Here is a 20,892-nt window from a genome sequence, read left to right on the forward strand (position 1 = left end):
ATTCTGGTTGTAAAACAGTTTTGAATGCTCTTTTTCTTGAGTATGTATCTAGGTATAGAATGATAAGTTCTCTTTTCTCCCCCACTTTAAGTATATCATTTCATTGCCTTCTACCTTCTATGATACCCTTAAGAGTTCAACCATCATTCTAATTGCCTTTATTTTGTAAACTATCTTTCATTTCTGACTACTTTTTACAGTCTTTCTTCAACATTTATAACGTGTGAGGATGTGGTTTTATTTTTATTTTTATTGCTTTAGATTGGGAGTCTTGGCTTTTTAATAACTACAAAAAAAATTTCGCTACTATCTATCTTTTCATCATGCTTCCAAGTCCTTCTAGAAGTGCAATCAGACAAATGTTAGACTTTTCATTTTATTCTCCATGTCTCTTCTTTATTGTATTTATAAATCAGTCCTCTGGAATACATTTTGGAAATTTTCTTCAAATTATATTTCTACTGTAGACAGCATAAATTAATCAGATTTTTAACTCATACTCTGAATTTTGCATTTTATGTACTGTATTTTTTTCTACTTATTCCATTTGGTTGTGTTTTAAATCTCTTGGTCATTCTTTAAAATCTCCTGTTCCCAGCTCATTTTCAAGAATCTCATTTCTTTAAACATACTTGCTTTTCACTCTGATTGTTAATTCTGATATCTGAGATGTTTGTGAGTCTACTTCTGCTAGTTCTTACTCATAATATGTTTTCATTATTATTTGTGGTTTGTATTTTTGTGCCTGTATGGAGACCCTCAATTTTCTTGGAGTTCTCTCTGTGGAAATTCCTAGAATTCTGGGTTGTTCAGTTTCTCAGTAAGGATTGATGTGTTCTTTTCTCAGTATCCTGGAAGTATGACTAATCCTACTGAGAAATTAAATTCTGTGCTTGGGGTTTCCTTGGACCACACAAGTAACTTGAATGGAGACAGTAAATATGAGGACCAGACTAGTTTATGTTTATGTACTCTCAGAAAAGAATTTATCTTCATTTCCCCATAACTTAGTGCCAAGTTTGAGAAGGCATGTTTCCTTGACATCAACTTTTCTGGCAATGTTTCATTTTTGTTTTTGTTTTTAATATCCTGAAGAAGTCAAAATTTTGTGCAGTGATATACTGTTAGATTCCCTAGGTGGGTGGGCTGTACATTTATTTCTTCCTCATATTAGCTCTCAAAGAAGTAACTTGAGAATATCCAGTGTTCCACAGAAACTGACAGGTTGATTTGGTGCCTACTTATTTGGCAATCCTGGTTTTAAATAATTTGGGGAGTTTTTCATATTCCTTAATTCTGTACCAATCTGTTGACACTTTATAAAAGATATTTTTGTATTTCTATTTATTCTATTAAATATTCCCTCCTTAGGGAGAGACTGTTTAGAATATTGAATCCACCATATTTCTGCAAATAAGAAATACTAATAGCTCTTTATCCGTTAGTTTTTCATGGAATCCCAAATTTTTTCCAACTGTTTTTCACCAGAAAGTAAGATTGCATATTTTGGCAACTGGATACTTTAAATAAAACCAACTTTAATAAAACTCTAACTTACCCCAAAATATTCTTGTGAAAAAAGCTTCCTGTTGAGGAGAAGGAAAAAAGGTAACGTGTGCCAAGAAGAAGCTGTTTGTCACAAAAGCGTTTTTGTATGTGTGTGTTTTGTTTTTAAGTCAACTTGCTGTTTGCTTTGTTATCCAATACAATCTTGATGTTAACAAAATGTTTATTTCTTTCTGGCTTATCCATATTTTGTTCTCTTAGGGCTCTGTTTCTTACTGTTGATCTTCTCTCTGTTCATTTCCATCCCAACGGAGCCAAAATTCCAAGCTCTTGTGTTGGGGCGGCATTCAGTCCATTGGATAATAGAAATATTCATTTCTAAGGTTCCCATTTACATTATCTTTCCTGTGAAAGATACTGAAGGACAAGAAATTTTCTACTGACCCCTGCAGGACCTTAGCCCCAACTCTGCCCTCCTCCTGATTGTACCACCAATGGCTGCTCCACAGCCCCACTCTTGTTCTTGCATCTTGTCCCATGATTAACACAGCCTGTTTCCCATATTTTTCAAGGTTTGAAAAATGAAATCTGATCTTCTTTAATAAAGTCTATGGAATCTTAAATGTCTTTCTCCTCTAGAACATTCAGTTTGAACACTTGTCACAGAGCAACTTTTAAAGTAATTGCTTGAGTTACTCCTTTTGTTTTCCTCCTTTCACACCTCTTTTGTTCATTAAATGCTTATTAGTGACCAGACAGTGAGTATTCTTGGCACTAGGATGACAAGGTGAATAAATATGACCTTTCCCTCAAGGTTTTTTTTTTTTTTTTTTTTTTTTTTTTTTTTTTTTTTTTTTTAGTAGAGAAACAAAGAGTTCCTGTGTGATTTGAGACATTCTTCACATTTCCTGGTAACCAAAGTAATCCAAGTTTGGGTAAACTTAAACTCTACAAATGATAGGAGAAAAGAATAATGAGGGTGCATCTGATTCATCTGGAGATGGTAAGCTTATGTTTCTGGCCATGGAAGTTTCTTCTACAATACGCAGACAAAACACATTTCCACAGAGGAAGACATCTGATCTTCACATAAAATAAGATGCTTTTAAGGAATCTGATCCTTCAACTCCCTTCCAAAATGGGGAGGGAGATTCTGGCAAATTTATATCTTCCAGAAAAATAGGTATGTGAAAGTTGGATGGGTTCATTTACTGTGTTTAAGGAAATGTAAATATTTTAAACAGACCGCTGGGGTGGCAATCAAGTCACCATATCTGAAGTTCCCCAAAATGTAAGAGAAAATATTTACCTTCAGATTATTTTGACTTGTTAGAACCTCACGGCTGAACCAATCAACCTCAAGGGTTTTGACTATATACCTTGCAATTGTCTCCAGCTCTAAAACTTCAAACTATTTAATAACTTAAGAAATGATCATTGTGTACTCCATTGTTATAAAGGTCTAAAATTAATTAAAAGTTAGAGTTCTTCACCCAATAAATTATATACTTTTGAAATGTTATAGATTTGCTTATGCATAGCTCTTATGAGAATTTAATATATGAGAAATAAGACTGTGTGTGCATTACACCAGCTGTGTACCCATACTGCTATTTTATAGTAAAGGAAAACCCAATTTGTGATTATGAGAATGGAGCCCTGAGTTTTCCTTGTGGTGGCTGTAACTCCCTTCTGCTCTACACCTTGGCTCTGCTGGCAGTGCTCTCTACTTCTGTTCTGCTGGCCTCACTGTAATTCTAGTTCACCCTGCTGTGGAACAAGAGGGGAAATGGGAATAAAGACACCAGTATTAATGACAGCATATTATTATATTATTGCAGCAGTGTGCCCCCACGCCCCCATTTTTTTGGTACCACAAGAGAGTATCATTTAGAAGAGAGTGTTTGTATGTGTAACCATTCTATTCCTATTAGGTAGATATCAAGTGTTATCCTCATTCTGTCACTGGGGAAATGGCCCTATTGCTAGGGATTGGCCCAAAGACACACTGTAAAATCACAGTAATATACGAGGAGCTAGCATTTTAGTAGACATTTGAGGATCTACTATGTGCTAGGAGTTTGTTAACGAAATCAAATTTCTTTATGGAGCAAAATTGCCAATGCCAGGGGGAAAGTTGGGAATTGTACTGAGAAAATATAAGGGTCTGGTAGATATGGAGTCTCCCTGAAACGAGAAGATTCAGAGGAAGTCTTGTAATATGCACTTGAAAGATCAGATGACTGGTAGCACAGTTTCATTTCAAAGAGGAGCATTGTCTACAAGGAGTCAAGCACCTTACAAATGTTCTTGTTTAATTTCCTGCACCGCCCTATGAGGTAGGTGTTTTCCAGGTCTCAGAGATAAGGAAATTGTGGTAAAAAGATCAAACCGCTAATGCGACAGAGAATGACTTCTGCTTCCAGGAAGATCAAGTGGAAGTACTTATCTCTTTTCCTCTCACTAAGCACAAGAAAACACCTGAACACTTCATATAAAACAAATATAAGGCTCTGAAAAATAGAAAGAAGAAGGACAATAGACTAGGAACCCCAGGACCCAAGGAGTGACAGTGTGGAGAAATCCCTGGGTTTTCTTTTAGCCAGAGGTTGACAACCCAGAAATGCCAACAGGCATAGACTGTAAAGGCCCAAACAAAGGCCTTTTCTCTGTACTAAAAAGACCAGGAAAGAAGAAACCTGTCAAGACAGGAAGCTTTTAGACAATAACCCCTCTATTCATGCCAAGCATCACAGAAAAACTGTGGTGGAGAGCCTAGATTTCTGCCTTCTGGAGGCTGTAAGATCCCCCACTGGGGTTGTATCAGGGAAAGCTGAATAAAAAATGAACTTGCATCCCTTCTAGGCAGTAAGGAGAAACTTGGCCTCACCCAGGGCAATGGAGACTATGTTGGAGTCTGGGTTTCCACCTCCACTGAGTGGTAATGAAATGGCGTCCTTACCTTCCCTTACTGGATTTGTGTCCAAAAAAGCCAACTCAAATACAGTGTAAAGATAAGATCCAGAGTCTTATAAATTATAGAGGTGGAGAACAGATTAGTAAATTCCAAGGGTTAGATAGGTTGAGAGAAGGAGGTGCATGTATCTATGAAAGTCAATATGAGAGATCCTTGTGGTGATAGATATGTTCTATCTATGAATGCCAATATCCTAGTTGTTATAGACTGAACTGCCCCCCCCCAACCAAATTCATATGTTGAAGCTTTAACCCCAGTACCTCAGAATGTAACCATATTTGAAAATTGAGTCTTTGAAGAGGTACTAAAGTTGAAATGAGGTCATTAGGGTGGATCCTGTTCCAATATGGCTGGTTTCCTCACAGGAAAAAAGGAAATTGGAACATAGACACTTATAGAAGGAAGACCCTGTGAAGACAGAGGGAGAAGATAGCCATCTATAAGCAAAGAGAAACGATCCCTGTCAACACCTTGAGGTGCTCCGCTCACCTTAACTTCAGCCTCTGAGGCCAAGAGACTTGGAAGAAACCGACCCTGTGGACAACTTGATCTCAGACTTCTAGTTTCCGGAACTATGAAGAGGTAAATTTCTGTTTTTTAAACCCATCTGATACCTACAGGACTTTGTTATGGCAGCCGTAGCAAACGTATACACTAGTTATGATCTTGTACTTTGGTTTTGCAAGATGTTCCAGGGAAACTGGGTAAAGAGTACATGGCATCCTTTTGTATTATTTCTCACAAGTGCATGTTAATTTATAATTATCTCAAAATAAAAAGTTTTTTTAAAAGTGGTCCGAGTTCCAAATGTAGATCTCTCTGTTGCTAAAGCTTTTACGTAAAAGTTACCCAAACATTTTTAATATAATTTATTGTCAAATTGGTTTCCATACAACACCCAGCACTCATCACAAGTGCCCTCCTCAATGCCCATCATCCACTTTCCCTTCTCCCCTACTCCCCATCAACCCTCAGTTTGTTCTCTGTATTTAAGAGTCTCTTATGGTTTGCCTCCCTCCCTCTCTGTTTGTAGCTTTTTTTCCCCCTTCCCCTGCCCTATGGTCTTGTTAAGTTTCTCAAGATCCACATATAAGTGAAGACATATGATATCTGTCTTTCTCTGACTGACTTATTTCACTTAGCATAATACCCTCCAGTCCCATCCACATTGCTGCAAATTGCCAGATTTCATTCTTTCTCATTGCCAAGTAGTATTCCATTGTATATATAAACCACATCGTCTTTATCCATTCATCAGTTGATGGACATTTAGGCTCTTTCCATAATTTGGCTATTTTTGAAAGTGCTGCTATAAATATTGAGATACATGTGCCCCTATGCATCAGCACTCCTGTATCCCTTGAAAACTTACCCAAACTTTTGACTCAGTCCTATGTCAGAGGCTCATCACTTCTGAGGCTGAGTTAAAAAATCAGACTATTCAAATTTAGGTGATTGGCATGGGTGCTGACATAGAGTCTTAGTAGTGATAAGTCAATATGAGCATTTTGCCATAAATTTTTCTGATTTTCTTTATTGTGGAACAATACTCCTGACTACTTTCTTTCTTATAGTAATGACCCTATCTTATAAATCCAGAGCTTAGAGTAAGGAGTAACCTCAGATACTATTGCTTTCATAGGTAAGTAAAAATACCTCACCAAACCTTAAAGGTAATTGATTCCACCCAGTATCCTATGACTTTCCAAAATTGTCATACTGTATAATTTTGAGTGCAAGTATTTCACAGTGATTAGAAAAAAAATTGCTTTTAAATAGATATTTTTGGTACTACATAGACCCTACATGCAAGTAGCTATGTTGGCTCCTCAGCTGAAACGTAGTAACCTGAACTAAAGAAATAATAGTCCATTTCCATTCTTAAACAATAAAAATACAAAAGGCAAAAACTTTGAACTCTGGATGTCTCTGTTTCTTATGTGGTAAAGGACTTTCATAAGGAATTTTCAGAGGTAATTTTGACTTTGTGAGTGTTTTGCTTTATATGCTGACTTTAGAAATTAACCTCCTCATAAAATCCAATCCCACTTTGCTATTTTGACACTTCTTTTGTCTGAAAGCATTCATTAACATTTCACATAATTGCCCCATTTCCAGAGCAAGTATATAATTTCCTGCAGAGTGAAGACTTTGTGATGCATATCCAATAAAGTCCATCCTGTCTGCTGGTAGTTGATGCCTTAGTCTTACCACGAGCTTGAAAGAGATTTTCCTGTTGTGGATCCTACTGAATCTTGTTGGTCATCTGCAGCATTAAAATGTGACCATCAGTAGTGACCATTTGTAATGTCTACTCTTCTTCAGTCATTGTTCCTTTAATGACTTTCTGGCTCTTTTCTGAATATATACCGTTAGTGGCTCTTGCCAAGTCAACATAGAGTTTTAAGAAAAATTAAGTAAAGTACTTTCATAGCTTGATTTTTACCAAGATAGTCATGTAAATATGAATCTATTTTTATAATAACATTAGAGAATAGGGAAAGCCATTATAATATACCTATGAGAACTTATATTTTAGTGAAATATGAAGTCAAAGGATGGGCTTGTTGAAATAAGGATATTTTACTTTCTGACTAAGAAAGTAAATTGCACAGAGATTCAAGAAGAATTTTTTTTAAATCGAGTATATATATTTTTTCCCAAAGTGTTAAGAGCAATTATGAAAACAGATTTCATGTCATTATTTTTCAACTGATAGGACTTACTTTTTTTTCTGTTCAAACAAACTACAATTTAGAAGTTCTTTAATATTTATGTGTAGTTGTCAAACACATGGATAATTCTGGTGCTCAGCCCATAAAAGAGTAACTGGTAACTTTTTATATGTAATTCTATTTTAGGCCTTGAGAGAAATGGATTCCTTGGCCACTCTATGTAGACTGTATATATGTGCTTTAGGAAAAGCATGACAAAATCTCCATTGTTTGTTCCACAGTGACAGATATTTCAATCAAGATCTAAGTTCCAGAAGTTGTGTCTTAGTTTCTTTTTTTTTTTTCATATTTGTAACTTAACACACTACATCTAAGCCTTTAGTGACCAGCAATCACAGCAATGTTTACATTCAGACTGCTTGATGTCTGGCATCTGCCAAATATTCTAAAATGACGTTTGTTGGCTCTTAAATAAAAAGCATTGTGGCCAGTTGATCTGCTGGTCTGCACAAGCTGAATAGAATTGTTCCTTTTGTACTATTATTTATCCTTAAATTTATCTTTCCAAATCAAGAATAGTCTGACATTCAGCAGTTGGTTTTTCTTGATCCTGTGCTGGCGGGTGATGCTTTTTTTGTACCAGAAACAAACAAATATGAATAATCATGTTCCATCTTTATAAAATTCATGAGAGGAAAATCCCTATTAACACATATGTTTGTCTATAAATAAAACTGGTAAATGTCGATATTATTGCTTTAGAGCTCAAAGCTATAAGACATCATCCTATTTTCTTCATTTAGGAAGACTTTTTAAAGTCAGCCATCAATATACCTAAAACAAGAAGCCATAAAAATTAAATTTTTACTTTTTATTAGAAAATATAGGATGAAAAGAAACCAGCCCTGAAGCTTTATAGACATGGAACCCTTGTAAACTGATCCTAGAAATGACACTGAATAAAAATAGCTACTTCCAGCTCTTTTAAGTCATCTGTTGAAGATCAATTTACGTATTTCTCTTCATATTTATGCATACATAATTCTTCTTTAACAATCATTACCTTCAAGGTGACCACAGTTTCCTATTACTAAGCACCTAATGTGTGAAAGTCTCCACAGAACTTAAAGAGGTTATACTTGATATTCAAATATTAAATCTATACCTGTTGTTTGTAAGTGGAAAAAAAGATGAGTATTGAGATTGAGTCTGGTGATTAATAGGGGAATAAGAAGAGTGAACTAGAAAAAAATCAAAACAATGTGTTTGCAGCCTGTTTTAACTTAGGTTCCTCTAGGAACTTAAGCCATGATAATGTTCTTAGGAAGAAGAACCTAAGATAAATTTTTTATGCAAGTAGTTGACTTGGGGGAGTGAACCCAGGGAATAGGGGAGGGACCCATGAGAATATTAAAACAAGGGAGGCGGGAGAGCTAACCCAAAGGTGTGCACTTGAGTTGGCTGTCCCTGTGGGCAACAGGGGTTTAGTCCTGGTAAGGATGCTTTAAGGAAATACATAGAAGACCCATCAGAATTGTCAATCGTAGACACAGGAGAGAGGAACAACCCAACCTCTACAAACTAGGATTAACATTGGGGGGTGTTAATTTTCTCTTCTTCAGGATTTATACCATGAAGCAGAGAATCCCTGAAACAAACAAGACAGACACACACTACAGCTGACATGCAGTGCTGTCAAGAGCACCTGTACACAGCCAATGGTTGACTCAGCAATGGTCAGAGCCAAAAGGTGGGCTGATGGGATATGGGAGGGAAATGGCAAATATGCAGTGCCCATCTTTGACACTTACTCATTAGGTGCATCATTTGTACACTCTTTTTTTTTTTAACGTTTATTTCTGAGATAGAGAGAGAGACAGAGCATGAGCAGGGGAGGGGCAGAGAGAGAGGGAGACACAGAATCTGAAACAGGCTCCAGGCTCCGAGCTGTCCGCACAGAGCCCGACGCGGGGCTCGAACGCACGGACCGCGAGATCATGACCTGAGCCGAAGTTGGACGCCCAACTGACTGAGCCACCCAGGTGCCCCTGTACACTCTTTTTTTTAAGTTTATTAATTTATTTTGAGAAAGAGAGAGAGAGAGCATGAGTTTGGGAGGAGCAGAGAGAGAGAGAGAGAGAGCAAGAGAGAGAATCCCAAGCAGGCTCTGTGCTGTCAGTGCAGAGCCTGATGCAGGGTTCCATCTCACGAACTGTGAGATCATGACCTGAGCTGAAATGGAAATTCAGATACTTAACCAACTGAGCCACCCAGAAGGCCCTCGTTTGTCCATTCGTAGTACCTGTTTCCTCATCCCAGAGGGAGGCAGAGGGTAACCTACCCTGCCTGTTTCCCTGGGTGATCATTTAGGATTTATTAAAGGACTTGGTAGCAATTTACAGAATAAGTCACTACAAAACTGCAGGTAGTTGAGGCTGAGCTAGACCTGAGACATGTAGAAATACAGAGAAAATAGAGAACAAAGAGGAGGTCACAGAAAGAATCTAGAAGGCCACGAGAAGCCTCTGCATCTGATGTGGCAGCTCTGTAGCAACCATGGACCAGGAAAGGAAGATGTGCACAAATGATGACAAATATCACAGTTAGCATCTTGTAAAGTAAATGTGTGAATTTAATAGGTCAAATTATTTACCAGCTGGGATATTAGGAGAATGTTCCTTGTTAGGAATAAGTATTGATTGAACTGATTTAGCAAATGCCTAATATATGAAGACTGTAATGTCTAGTCTGTCTCTCAGACCAATTTAAGATCTTTTACATTGCAGTCATGTCTGTCTACCCTTCAGCATTAGAGATCAAATTCACTTTCTTTTGCAGTGTTTTGACAATTGAAAGTCTCCAGTTGGGTTATTAATTTCAGTCCTATTTGATCTCTGAGGATTCAGCCAGCAGCTACTCTCCCATCCTCAAATTATATGACAGTTATACTTTTATTTCTTCAGAACTTTTGCAAATTTAATGAGTGCTAAATGCCAACATTACTTTAAATTTTCTCTGAGCTTTAGTGTAGGTGCATGTTCACGATAGATATCATCAAGGCTAACAACATTCCATATGTTAGATCTTCTTCCAGAGACTTGAAGATATTATGGAAGAACTTCGCAGTGGAGAGCCCGAACTGGTACTTGGAATAAACAGATATCAAAGCCTAACAGCTGAACTTCTTCAAGCTGTGGCCTCTGGGCTTCCCTAATATAAGATCCTAATGGCTCATCCTACTTCCTTCAAGGTACCTCTTCCGGGAGAGATAGTGACAAGTACATCACAAAGGAGAGAGGTATGTGACCTAAAACTGTCTATTTAGTCTTCAATTGTGGCATAAATGTTGTAGTAACTTTCCCTGTGACATAAACCTCAGAGAAACTCTTATCTCTCAGCTGTTGACATTCTTAAAAACCTTAATTCTATTTTTGCTTCAACATGAACAGTCTCTGCATAATATCTTTGTGTGTATATGGCATTCCATCCTAAAACTTCAAAAATGTTCAAAGAATATCTAGTTCTTCTGTTATGAGATTCTGTGAAAGTCTGTTCTCCCCATGTGAATGCTTTGGGATCTTAGTATTCCTTAACCTAACATTAGAGTGGCTATAATGTACCAGGAACTACATGGCCCAGGGGACTGAGGGGTAAAAGCTGGGATTGCCTGAATCTTTAAAAGAAGTCCCATTTTCATCTTATGTCACTGTTGATCCTATTAAATAATGATAGAAATTGGCATGAGTGACTTTGGGGATTCTGGGAGCAGGGCAGGGACCTCCAACTCAGCTTCCAGTGGGTAGTAAAAGTCTCACCAAAGACAGCCCCTGGGTAGAAGTGCAAGAAACAGATGGGAAAGTAGAGGAGAGGAGCTCTCCAAATGTACCCTGTCCTTTGCTTCAAATGTCTCCATGTGGCAGGAGGAAAAAATGGATGTGGGAAGTAATGCACAAAATGTAGAAGGCTAGGCAGAGCCAGATGATCAAGGGCCTTGAGTACCTGGCTAAGGCTTCGATGGTATCCTTTGATCCAGACAGAAGAGCCCTGTTGAAATCCCACTGAGAGCCCATTGTCTTCATAAAGTATCTTTTTGTTCACTTTGTAAATTTGTGTCCATGCATCCAACAAGCACAATACTGACCACCTACTATGCACTAGTATGTAATAGGTACAATGCTAGTTATTGGGGATACAGGGGTAAGTAAAGCATGGATCCTAGTATCTACTGTGTGTATGTGTGTGTGTGTGTGTGTGTGTGTGTGTGTGCGCGCGCGCGCAACAGAGAGGAGAGAAGGAAACACCAACAATTTTAGTAACAATATGTGATATGAAAACATAAAAGAGAAACACTGTTAAGCTCACCCCCACAGACTTCAGGGAAGTCTTTACAAAGAAGGCTTTTCTCTGACTCCAACTTTGTTAAGCTTGGGTGTTCTAGCAACCAGAACTGCAATGAGAATTGTAAATGCAGATAAACTATGACTTTGTGTAGGATTATGGTTCTTTTTCATAGAACTGTCAGCACTTGCTGCAACCAGAAGCACACTTCTCTTTGTCACTCTGCAGCAAACAAGACAGGTTTGCTCTGGATGTGGAGTACAGAGCAGTCTCACCCCGTAGGGTTGTGTGAATCATGACTTTTGATTATGTGACCGCTGGCACCCATAGCATGGAAATCATTGAATTCTAAAATTCTAAATCATTGAATTCTAAAATAAGAACCTGAAGTCTGCTAGATATTTACAGTGTCTCAAGGGAGAGTCATTAAGTTAATCTCGTTTTTAATGCCTAAGAAAAGGATATCGTAAGTTAAGATTTAATTCTCATTAGGTTCCTATTATTTGGGACTTTGGACAAAAAAAAAAAAAAGTACTGAAAGACACTTTGGATTTTCTGTGTTACCAGTCCCTGACAAAGAAAACTTGAGTTTCCTCACTTCTTGGAAATTTGGAGGAAATCATTTCTGTCAAGAGCAGTAAATTGGTGTCATCTCACACATTTATAAGCATATTTTAATTAAATGATGTAATAAGGTGTAGTGCTGAAAATCATGGTCTCCGGGGTCAAATAATCCTTGATGTGAATACCAGCTTCACTGTTAGCAGTTGTGCACTTTTCTCTGAGCCTTAGTTTGCTACTCTGTAAAATGGGATAGATAGAACCTCCTAGTTTTGTTGTGAAGATTAAATGCAATGTTGTAAAGTCTTGGCAAGGTTCATGGTATGTAGAAAGTGTTCAATAAATATTGATTGTTATTAATTCAGAATACAGGTATAAAAGACAAGTAATTTTCTAGTTTTATTATACCATCATATTATGATGTCTTGTAACACTTAATGTCCTGAAAGTTTGATGGGTCTTAAAGTAAATTAAAGTCCATGGTTGAAGACTCTGTCTGGTTTCAGGGCCCAGCCCAACAGCATGTTCTATCAGTTGGCCTGTGTTGTCAATTGATTCCTGGATTTAGTTTCCCTCCAGATGATTTGAAGAGACCACAGTTGTATGAATATTTTGATCAATAACCAGGGATCCTGGGTGGCTTCTCCTTGCTGTAGTCAGCAACTGATGTACATTGTACACTAAGGCATTAAAGGTGTTTTTCTTCCTGTGACTGCCAACCAACTGGAGATTCCCAGAGCCTTGCCTAGGAGTGGAAACGTTTTCTAAACTGTTACACGACAGCACCCTCATCTTTGAGACTTTGAATGAATCTCTGTAACTGACTTGAAACATGCAAATGCCCGCTCCCCCGCCCCCCTCCCCCCCTACTCCCCTGCCCCCCCTCCCCCCCCCACCACCTAGTGAGAATGAATATCTTTTCTCAAGGAGGCCCCCTAACAGCTACCTAGGGGCCACCAAAGAGCCCTGTTGGTTTGACTTATTTTAAGTTTGGGGAAGACCAAACTGCCTACTCAGGTAAAAACTGTCTCTCAACTTCTGCCAGGCGAGACTGACCTTTGGGTACACACTCTCTAGGGCTCTGACCTGACTTCCTTACAAAAGAAAACTAGGATCCAAGTTTGTTCCATGTAATTGGAGCTAAAAACATATGTACCCCTAAAAATCCTGCTATTCTGGTTTTCTTTAACTTTGGATTTGTCTTTCCAAGCCGATACTATCTTTCTAAAATATGTACACCTTTCACTGGTATTCAGTTGTGGTATTTATGTATTAAAAATCCCTCCACTTTGGCCCAAATTAAAGTTCCCAATCCATATTTTAAGGCCTCTTTTACTCCATGATCTTTATATATATATATATATATATATATATATATATATATATATTCTTTCTTTTGAGATAGACTTTACCCTTGGAGGCTTTCTTTTCTCTGGGTGTTCGTATCTACAGCTCTCTGTGACAGTGCACCCTGTGCCATCCCTCTCTGTTGCGAAATCAGACGTGGCTAGCTGGGAAAGCTTCTCATCTCTTCAGCTGCAGATTTTTTTTTCTCTGTAAAACCTGTTACGTGACTCTGCAGAGGCTTACTCTTAAATTCTGAGTAATGGGGGTTGCTCTTTCTTTGCTCTTGGAATCTTGTAGTCTTTAATTGCATTACTCCTTATCAGCCATGTAGAGTTCAAACTGCTAATCCCAACCAATAGGATATTAAGATTCAAACTGGAGATACATAAGCAAATGTACGCTTACAGCTCTATTGCTTTAATACTTTGTTTCACTCGGCATGTCTTCTCCATAGCCAGCCTGGTTCTGTCCTACACACCATCTTTGACATATGGGGTCCTTGTAATCTAATTTAACCTAGATGAGAAGCATTGCAGAGAACACCTTCTGAAGAGAATAACCTTCTTGCCTTACCTTTCTATCCCATCCTCTGTTTTCCTTAGCTATAATCATTAGAATGTACTGACAATTACAGCAAATCAATGTTACCAAGACTGACTTTGGTAATATTCTCTCTACAGGATGTTAAGGCTTAATATCATTTCAAATTATGGTTTAACATCATTTCTTCTCTTGGAAAATATCACTGTCTTATACAAAGTTCAGTACTTCATTGAACATTCTATTCCCGGTTATATATTTAAAATTTTACTTGTTGTTTTGGGACTACCTTACGCGTATTTTTTTCTTCTAAACCTATTATGATTAAATTGAGCCCTCCTGTCTGTGCTATCCCAGCCACACAATCCCCATTTAAGTCTGCATTTGAAATATTTAAAAAAGCATTTTCCCATGTTTAAATAGACTTCCTTAATTTATATATTCTTTGAACTATTTCATCTAATCATCTGATCTCTAAAAATTTTGTTATACCTTTTTCAAAGCTGTGCTATATATTCTTTAAAAAAATTTTTTTAGTGTTTATTTATTTTTGAGAGAGACAGACAGGGGTGTGAGCAAGGGAAGGCAGAGAGGGAAGGAGACACAGAATATAGCAGGCTCCAGGCTCCAAGCTCTCAGCACAGAGCCTGACACAGGGCTTGAACCCAGGAACTGTGGTGAGATCATGACCTGAGCTGAAGTCGGATGCTTAACTGACTGAATCATCCAGACAGCCCAAAGCTGTGCTATATATTCTTAAAAACCTAAAACACTTAATGATCACTTACCTCTAATTATGTGAGAACACTTTCCATAACTTTTGAGATAACTGAAAAAAATCCCCTCACAATATGTTTCTAAGTAACACAGGCAACAGGTGAAAATATTTAGCAAAGCTATCTCGTTTGTTTAGAACATTATAATGTGAATTAATACAAGACAAAGGTGCCCCTTTTTATTAGCAAAATGTTTAAAGTACCTAATGCTGATGATATTGAGTTATGATAAGCATTTCTGAACATGGCAAGTGGCAGATTATATTACAAACCCCTTCTTGAAAGCAGGATCTCAGTAAATATAAAGCATGTATAAACCTAGAGTTAATATAAAATTTCATAAAATGATAAGGAACTGGGGTGTCTGAGTGGCACAGTCAGTTGAGTATCTGACTTTGGCTTAGGTAATGATCTCACCATTTGCAAGTTCAAGCCCCGCATCGGGCTCTGTGCTGGCAGCTCGGAGCCTGGAGCCTGCTTTGGATTCTGTGTCTCCCCTCTCTCTGTCCCTACCCCTGCCCCGGGCTCTCTGTCTCTCTCAAAAATAAATAAACATTAAAAAAATGCTAAGGCACAATATACAAAGCACCTTATTTCTAGACCTGGTGGGTTACTGGAAAGATCATCTCCTGGGTGCGGGGTTCGGGGGGTATATATTGGAACAGAGTTCTAAGGGCTAAGATGGTAACTGTTGTTAACTTTTTTCATCTGAGATACATTATTTGCCTGTGGGACCTGTAGACAATAAACATATAGATATTTTTTATTCCCAAGATTTTATCACTTTTAACTATAAGGTAAAAAGCCTTTGGTAACTTCTAAAATTCCATCTGGTAATTATTGGTAAGGGGGACTCATTTCTGAGTTCCAAGGTATTTATACTAGCTAAAACTTACTGTGTACATACTATATTCCAGGCATTGTTTCAGAAAATTTTATACACATTAATTTGTATATTAACCACCTCTGTCCAATGCCACAGACCTAAGTGTAAGAGCCAGGTTTATATCCCAACATTCTTATTCCTTATTGGTCTTTCTCAACAAGGTCATTTGTGGTATGCTTATATACCTTCCACCCAGACGTTATCAGATGTAGATAGCTACGGTCTATGCTATATTCTCAGTTGCCATAACTATTTCTGAAGAGTTAAATTTCAGGAATAGCTTTCATTTAAAAGGTATAGATTTAGGGGCGCCTGGGTGGCGCAGTCGGTTGAGCGTCCGACTTCAGCCAGGTCACGATCTCGCGGTCCGTGAGTTCGAGCCCCGTGTCGGGCTCTGGGCTGATGGCTCAGAGCCTGGAGCCTGTTTCCGATTCTGTGTCTCCCTCTCTCTCTGCCCCTCCCCCGTTCATGCTCTGTCTCTCTCTGTCCCAAAAATAAATAAACGTTGAAAAAAAAATAAAAAAAAATAAAAGGTATAGATTTAATATTTATCCATGACTGAGAGTGTAGTCAAAATATTTATCAACCCTTAAGGCAGCAGCACTAGCCAGTCAGTGAAGACACCACCTAATCAGATGCCCCATAAGCAACCAGTGAGATCATATGGATGCAAAGTGATTGGGTATAAAGCTCCTCCATGACTAACTCATTCAGGGATGTCGATGTGACTCAAGAAAATTAGCAGGTACGTTTATCATTAACAATGTACATTATATTTAAAGATAGCCTATGGAAATCAGAAGATTGTGGTGGAGCAGGAGGACCCTAGGCTTGCCTCGCTTCACTGATACAACCAGATAACTATCAAATCATCCTAAATACCCCAGAAATAGACCTGAAGATTGGCAGAACAAACTTCACAGCTAAAGGTAGAGAAGAAGCTACAATGAACAAGGTAGGAAGTGCAGAAATGTGGCTTGGGAGAAAATGGATTATGGCCGTTATGGTGGAAAGGGAGCCACAGTCACAGAGAAGGGCAAGAGACAGGTTCACACTCAGAAGAGTACATGAAAAAAATAAATCCCCATAGTAATTGGCTTGGAGAGCAAGAGGGCTTGAATTTCATGAGTTCTTGCAACCAGTGGGGCTTAAAGCCTGCAGTTTTAAAGGCCAGTGTGCTTGACTCTGGGAGAACTCAAAGGACATTGGGGCTGCTCTTAGAGAGAAGGCTGGCAAACAGCCCACAGACATACAGTTTGGAAACAACAACCTGAAAAGTGCCTGGGGCACACAATGGGGAGGTTAGTTGCTCATCTTGGAGTGGGTCCCAGAGAGGCAATGTTCACAGAGACTCTTCCAGGAACAAAGGAACTGGCAGGCACCATTTCCCTCCCCTGTTTCTCAGCATAAGCATAGGGCCACCTGTGGGAACCAGTGCAGCACTGACACTGGCTACCTAACTTGCTTTCACCAAGTCTGGCACCCCCACGCTCCTGTGAAACCACTCTTCCCAGTCACACTTGCCTCAGTCCCAGCGTGGTGGGCCCCCTCCTTCAGAAGACTGGCCCAAGCCCCTGCCAACATTACATTTTCCAACCCAGGAGTTTTGCGAGGCCTCAGTTCCAGCAGTGGCAACAGGTCTTATTTCATAAGCAGACTAGAGCACACCTAGTTAAAACGTGCCACATTCAGGCGAGGGACAAAAACACTACCTGCAACAGGCAAAGAGAGCTTCTGTAGACAACTGTCCTGAAGGATAAAGCAGCCAGTACACAATAGCGGAGAACATGCAGCACACATTGGAGACACTCCCAGAAGCACCAGGCCCTGGGGCACAGAGGACACTACATGGCAGGGCACTACAGGACCTCTTCTTCATAAGGCCATTACCCTTAAGAACAAGAGACATAGCTGATTTTCCTAACATACAGAAACAGTCACAGAGACTTAGACAAAATAAGAAGACAGAGGAATTTGTCACAAGCAAAAGAACAGGACAAGGCCACTGCTGGAGACCTAAGAGAAACAGATATAAGTAACATACCTGATAGAGAATGTAAAGCAATGATCATAAGGATGCTTTCTAGGCTTGAGAAAAGAGTGGAAGACATGAGTAAGTGAGACTGTTAATACAGAGATAAAGAATAACATAGCAGAGATAAAGGGCTACATAAAGAAAATGAGAAACACACTTGATGGAAAGAATAGCAGGCTGAAAGAAGCAGAGGAATGAATTCATGACCTAAAAGACACAGTAATGAAAAGTAATCAAACTGAACAAAAGAGAGAAAAAATAATTATGTAAAATGAGAATAGACTTAGGAAACTCAGTGACTACATCAAATGTAATAACAATTATAGAAGTTCCAGAAGAAGAAGAGAGAGAAAAGGGGACAGAATTTATTTGAAGAAATAATAGCTGAAGACTTCCCTAATATGGGGAATAAAACAGATACCCAGATCAAGGAGGCATAGAGGACCCCCAACAAAATCAACAAAAGCATATCTACACCAAGCAATATTATAATTAAAGTGGCTAAATATAGTGATAAAGAAAATATATAAAAAGCAGCAAGACAAAAGAAGAGTATCAAATATAAAGGAAATTCCATAAGGCTCTCAGTGGATTTTTCAGCAGAAACTTTTCAAGCCAGAAAGGAGTGGCATGATATATTCAAAGCAGTGGATGGTAAAAACCTGCAGGCAAAAATACTCTATCCAGCAGGGTTATCGCTCAGAATAGAAGTAGAGATAAAAAGTTTACCAGAAAAACACAAACTAAAGGAGTTCATGACCACTAAACCAGCCCTGTAAGAAATATTAAAAAAAAAAAATTTTTTATGTTTATTTATTTTTGAGACAGAGAGAAACAGAGCATGAATGGGGTAGGAGCAGAGCGAGAGGGAGACACAGAACCTGAAGCAAGCTCTGAGCTGTCAGCACAGAGCCCGATGAGGGTCTTGAACCCACCAACCATGAGATCATGACCTGAGCCGAAGTCGGACGCTTAACCCACTGAGCCACCCAGGCGCCCCTCCCCCCACAAGAAATATTAATGGCCACTCTTTGAGAAGAAAGGAAAGACCAAAAAATGACAGTATGAAGGTAGGAATATGAAAGCGCTAAAAATGAATATTTCTTTTTTAAAAAAGCAGTCAAGGAACTCACAAAATAGAAGGATGTAAAATATGACACCATATACCTAAAACATGGGGAGGACAGGAGTAAAGAATGGTTCAAACTTAATATAGACTGATAGATGCAGAAGATGTTATATAGAAACCTAACGGTAACCACAAATCATAACCACTACCAAATATGCAAACAATAAAGAGAAAGAAATCCAAATATGTCACTGAAGAAAATGAACAAACCATGAAAGAAAGAAAGACAAGAAAGGATCAGAAAAAAAGTCTCCAGAAACAACCACAAAACAAGTAATAAAATGACAATAAATACGTATCTATTGGTAATTACTTTGAATGTAAATAGACTAAATGCTCCAATCAAAAGACATACGGTGACAGAATGAATGGGGGGAAAAAAAGGACCCATTTATATGCTGCCTAGAGGACACTCATTTTAGACCTATGGCACTTGCAGATAAAGTGAGGGGATGGAGAAACATTTCTCATGGAAATGGATGTGAAAAGAAAGCTGGAGTAGCAATATTTATAGCAGACAAAATAGACTTTAAAACAAAGACTGTAACGAGATAAAGAAGGACACTATATAATAATAAAGAGGACAATTCAACAATAAGATATAACAATTATAAATATTTATGCATCCAACATAGAAACACCCAAATACATAAAGCAGCTAATAACAAACATAAAGGAACTAATCAACAATAATACAGTAATAGTAGGAGATTTTAGGGGCACCTGGGTGGCTCAGTTGGCTAAACATCCAACTCTTTTTTTTTGTTTAATGTTTATTTATTTTTGAGTAAGAGAAAGAGAGAGTGATCAGGGGAGGGGCAGGGAGGGAGGGGAATAGAATATCTGAAGCAGGCTCTGTGCTGACAGCAGAGAACCCAGCGCAGAACTTGAACTCACGAACTGTGAGATCATGACCTGAGCTGAAGTCTGTTGCTCAACTACCACCCAGATGCCCTAAGCATTTGACTCTTTATTTCAGCTCAGGTCATGATCTCATGGTTCAAGAGATATAGCCCCATGTCGGGCTCTGTGCTGTCAGTACAGAGCCTGCTTCGGATTGTCTCTCTCCCTCTCTCTCTGCCCCTCCCCTACTTGCTCTCTCTCTCTCTTAAATAAATTACAAAAAAAAAAAAAAAATAGCAGGAGACTTTAACACCCACTTACATCAATGGACATATCATCTACACAGAAAGTCAACAAGAAAACAATGTCTTTGATACACTGGGTCAGATGGATTTAACAGATATATTCAGAACATTCCATCCTAAAGCAGCAGAATGCACACTATTTTCAAGTGCACATGAACATTCTCCAGAATAGATCATATATTAGACCACAAAACAAGCCTCAGTAAATTAAAGAAGATTGAAGTCATGTTGATGAGTTTGTATTTTTGAGCAAAATGAATTTATTGAATATTTGAAGAGGAGAATAAACTGGTCAAAGCATGCATGTTGGTCATATTCTCTGTCCTCTGTGATATGTAGTATAAGATTAATAGCAAGTGCTTTATGCTAAGGCCTTACCACTTGCAATAAATTCAAAATAAATTATTCAATACCTTAATCTACTCACCTATAAAATGGACATATTAGTATGTATTTTACAGAGTTATCACTATGATCAAATAAGGCATGTTTATAACCTACTTAGCAAATTTCCTGACACATCACCAACATTCACTGAGTGACTTCTATTGGTTATAAAGTGAACCACAGGAGATGACTTCTTGTGTACAGGGATGAACAAGGGGGTCTTTCATATTGCTTAAGCCATCTTTATAGATAGAATAAAAATCAGAGAGTTTTTTTTTTTAATTTGAGAGAGAGAGAGAAAGAGAGAGAACATGCAAGTGAGGAAGAGGGCCAGAAGGAGAGATAGAATCTTAAGCAGGCTTGACACTGTGGGCAGAGCCTGATACAGGGCTAGATCTCATGACTCTGGGATCATGACCTGAGCCAAAGTCAAGAGTTGGACACTCAACTGATTGAGCCACCCAGGTACCCCTGAGAGAGCTTTCTAAGATCAATTCTTTTGTTGTTTACTTGATTTGCTTTCTATATCTGGGTTTGAGTGCACACTTAGAAGGCAAGAGCATTGAGAAACTATCTTACCTGTGTGG

The 20,892-nt window shown here is 38.4% G+C and overlaps 1 long non-coding RNA gene across 3 annotated transcripts in view; it reads left to right on the plus strand.

Annotated features, from left to right (window-relative positions):
* The window catches only part of LOC123610833, a 70,886-nt gene that overhangs the window by 43,287 nt on the left and 6,707 nt on the right, over window positions 1-20,892 (plus strand). For all 3 annotated transcript variants that reach the window (XR_006718310.1, XR_006718309.1, XR_006718311.1), the window contains exons 2-4: window positions 4,849-5,065; window positions 8,781-8,908; window positions 10,241-10,456. This is a non-coding gene — a long non-coding RNA (uncharacterized LOC123610833). The remainder of the gene's footprint in view (window positions 1-4,848; window positions 5,066-8,780; window positions 8,909-10,240; window positions 10,457-20,892) is intronic.

Source organism: Leopardus geoffroyi, chromosome C2 (genome assembly GCF_018350155.1).
Source record: "Leopardus geoffroyi isolate Oge1 chromosome C2, O.geoffroyi_Oge1_pat1.0, whole genome shotgun sequence".
Taxonomy (NCBI): domain Eukaryota; kingdom Metazoa; phylum Chordata; class Mammalia; order Carnivora; family Felidae; genus Leopardus; species Leopardus geoffroyi.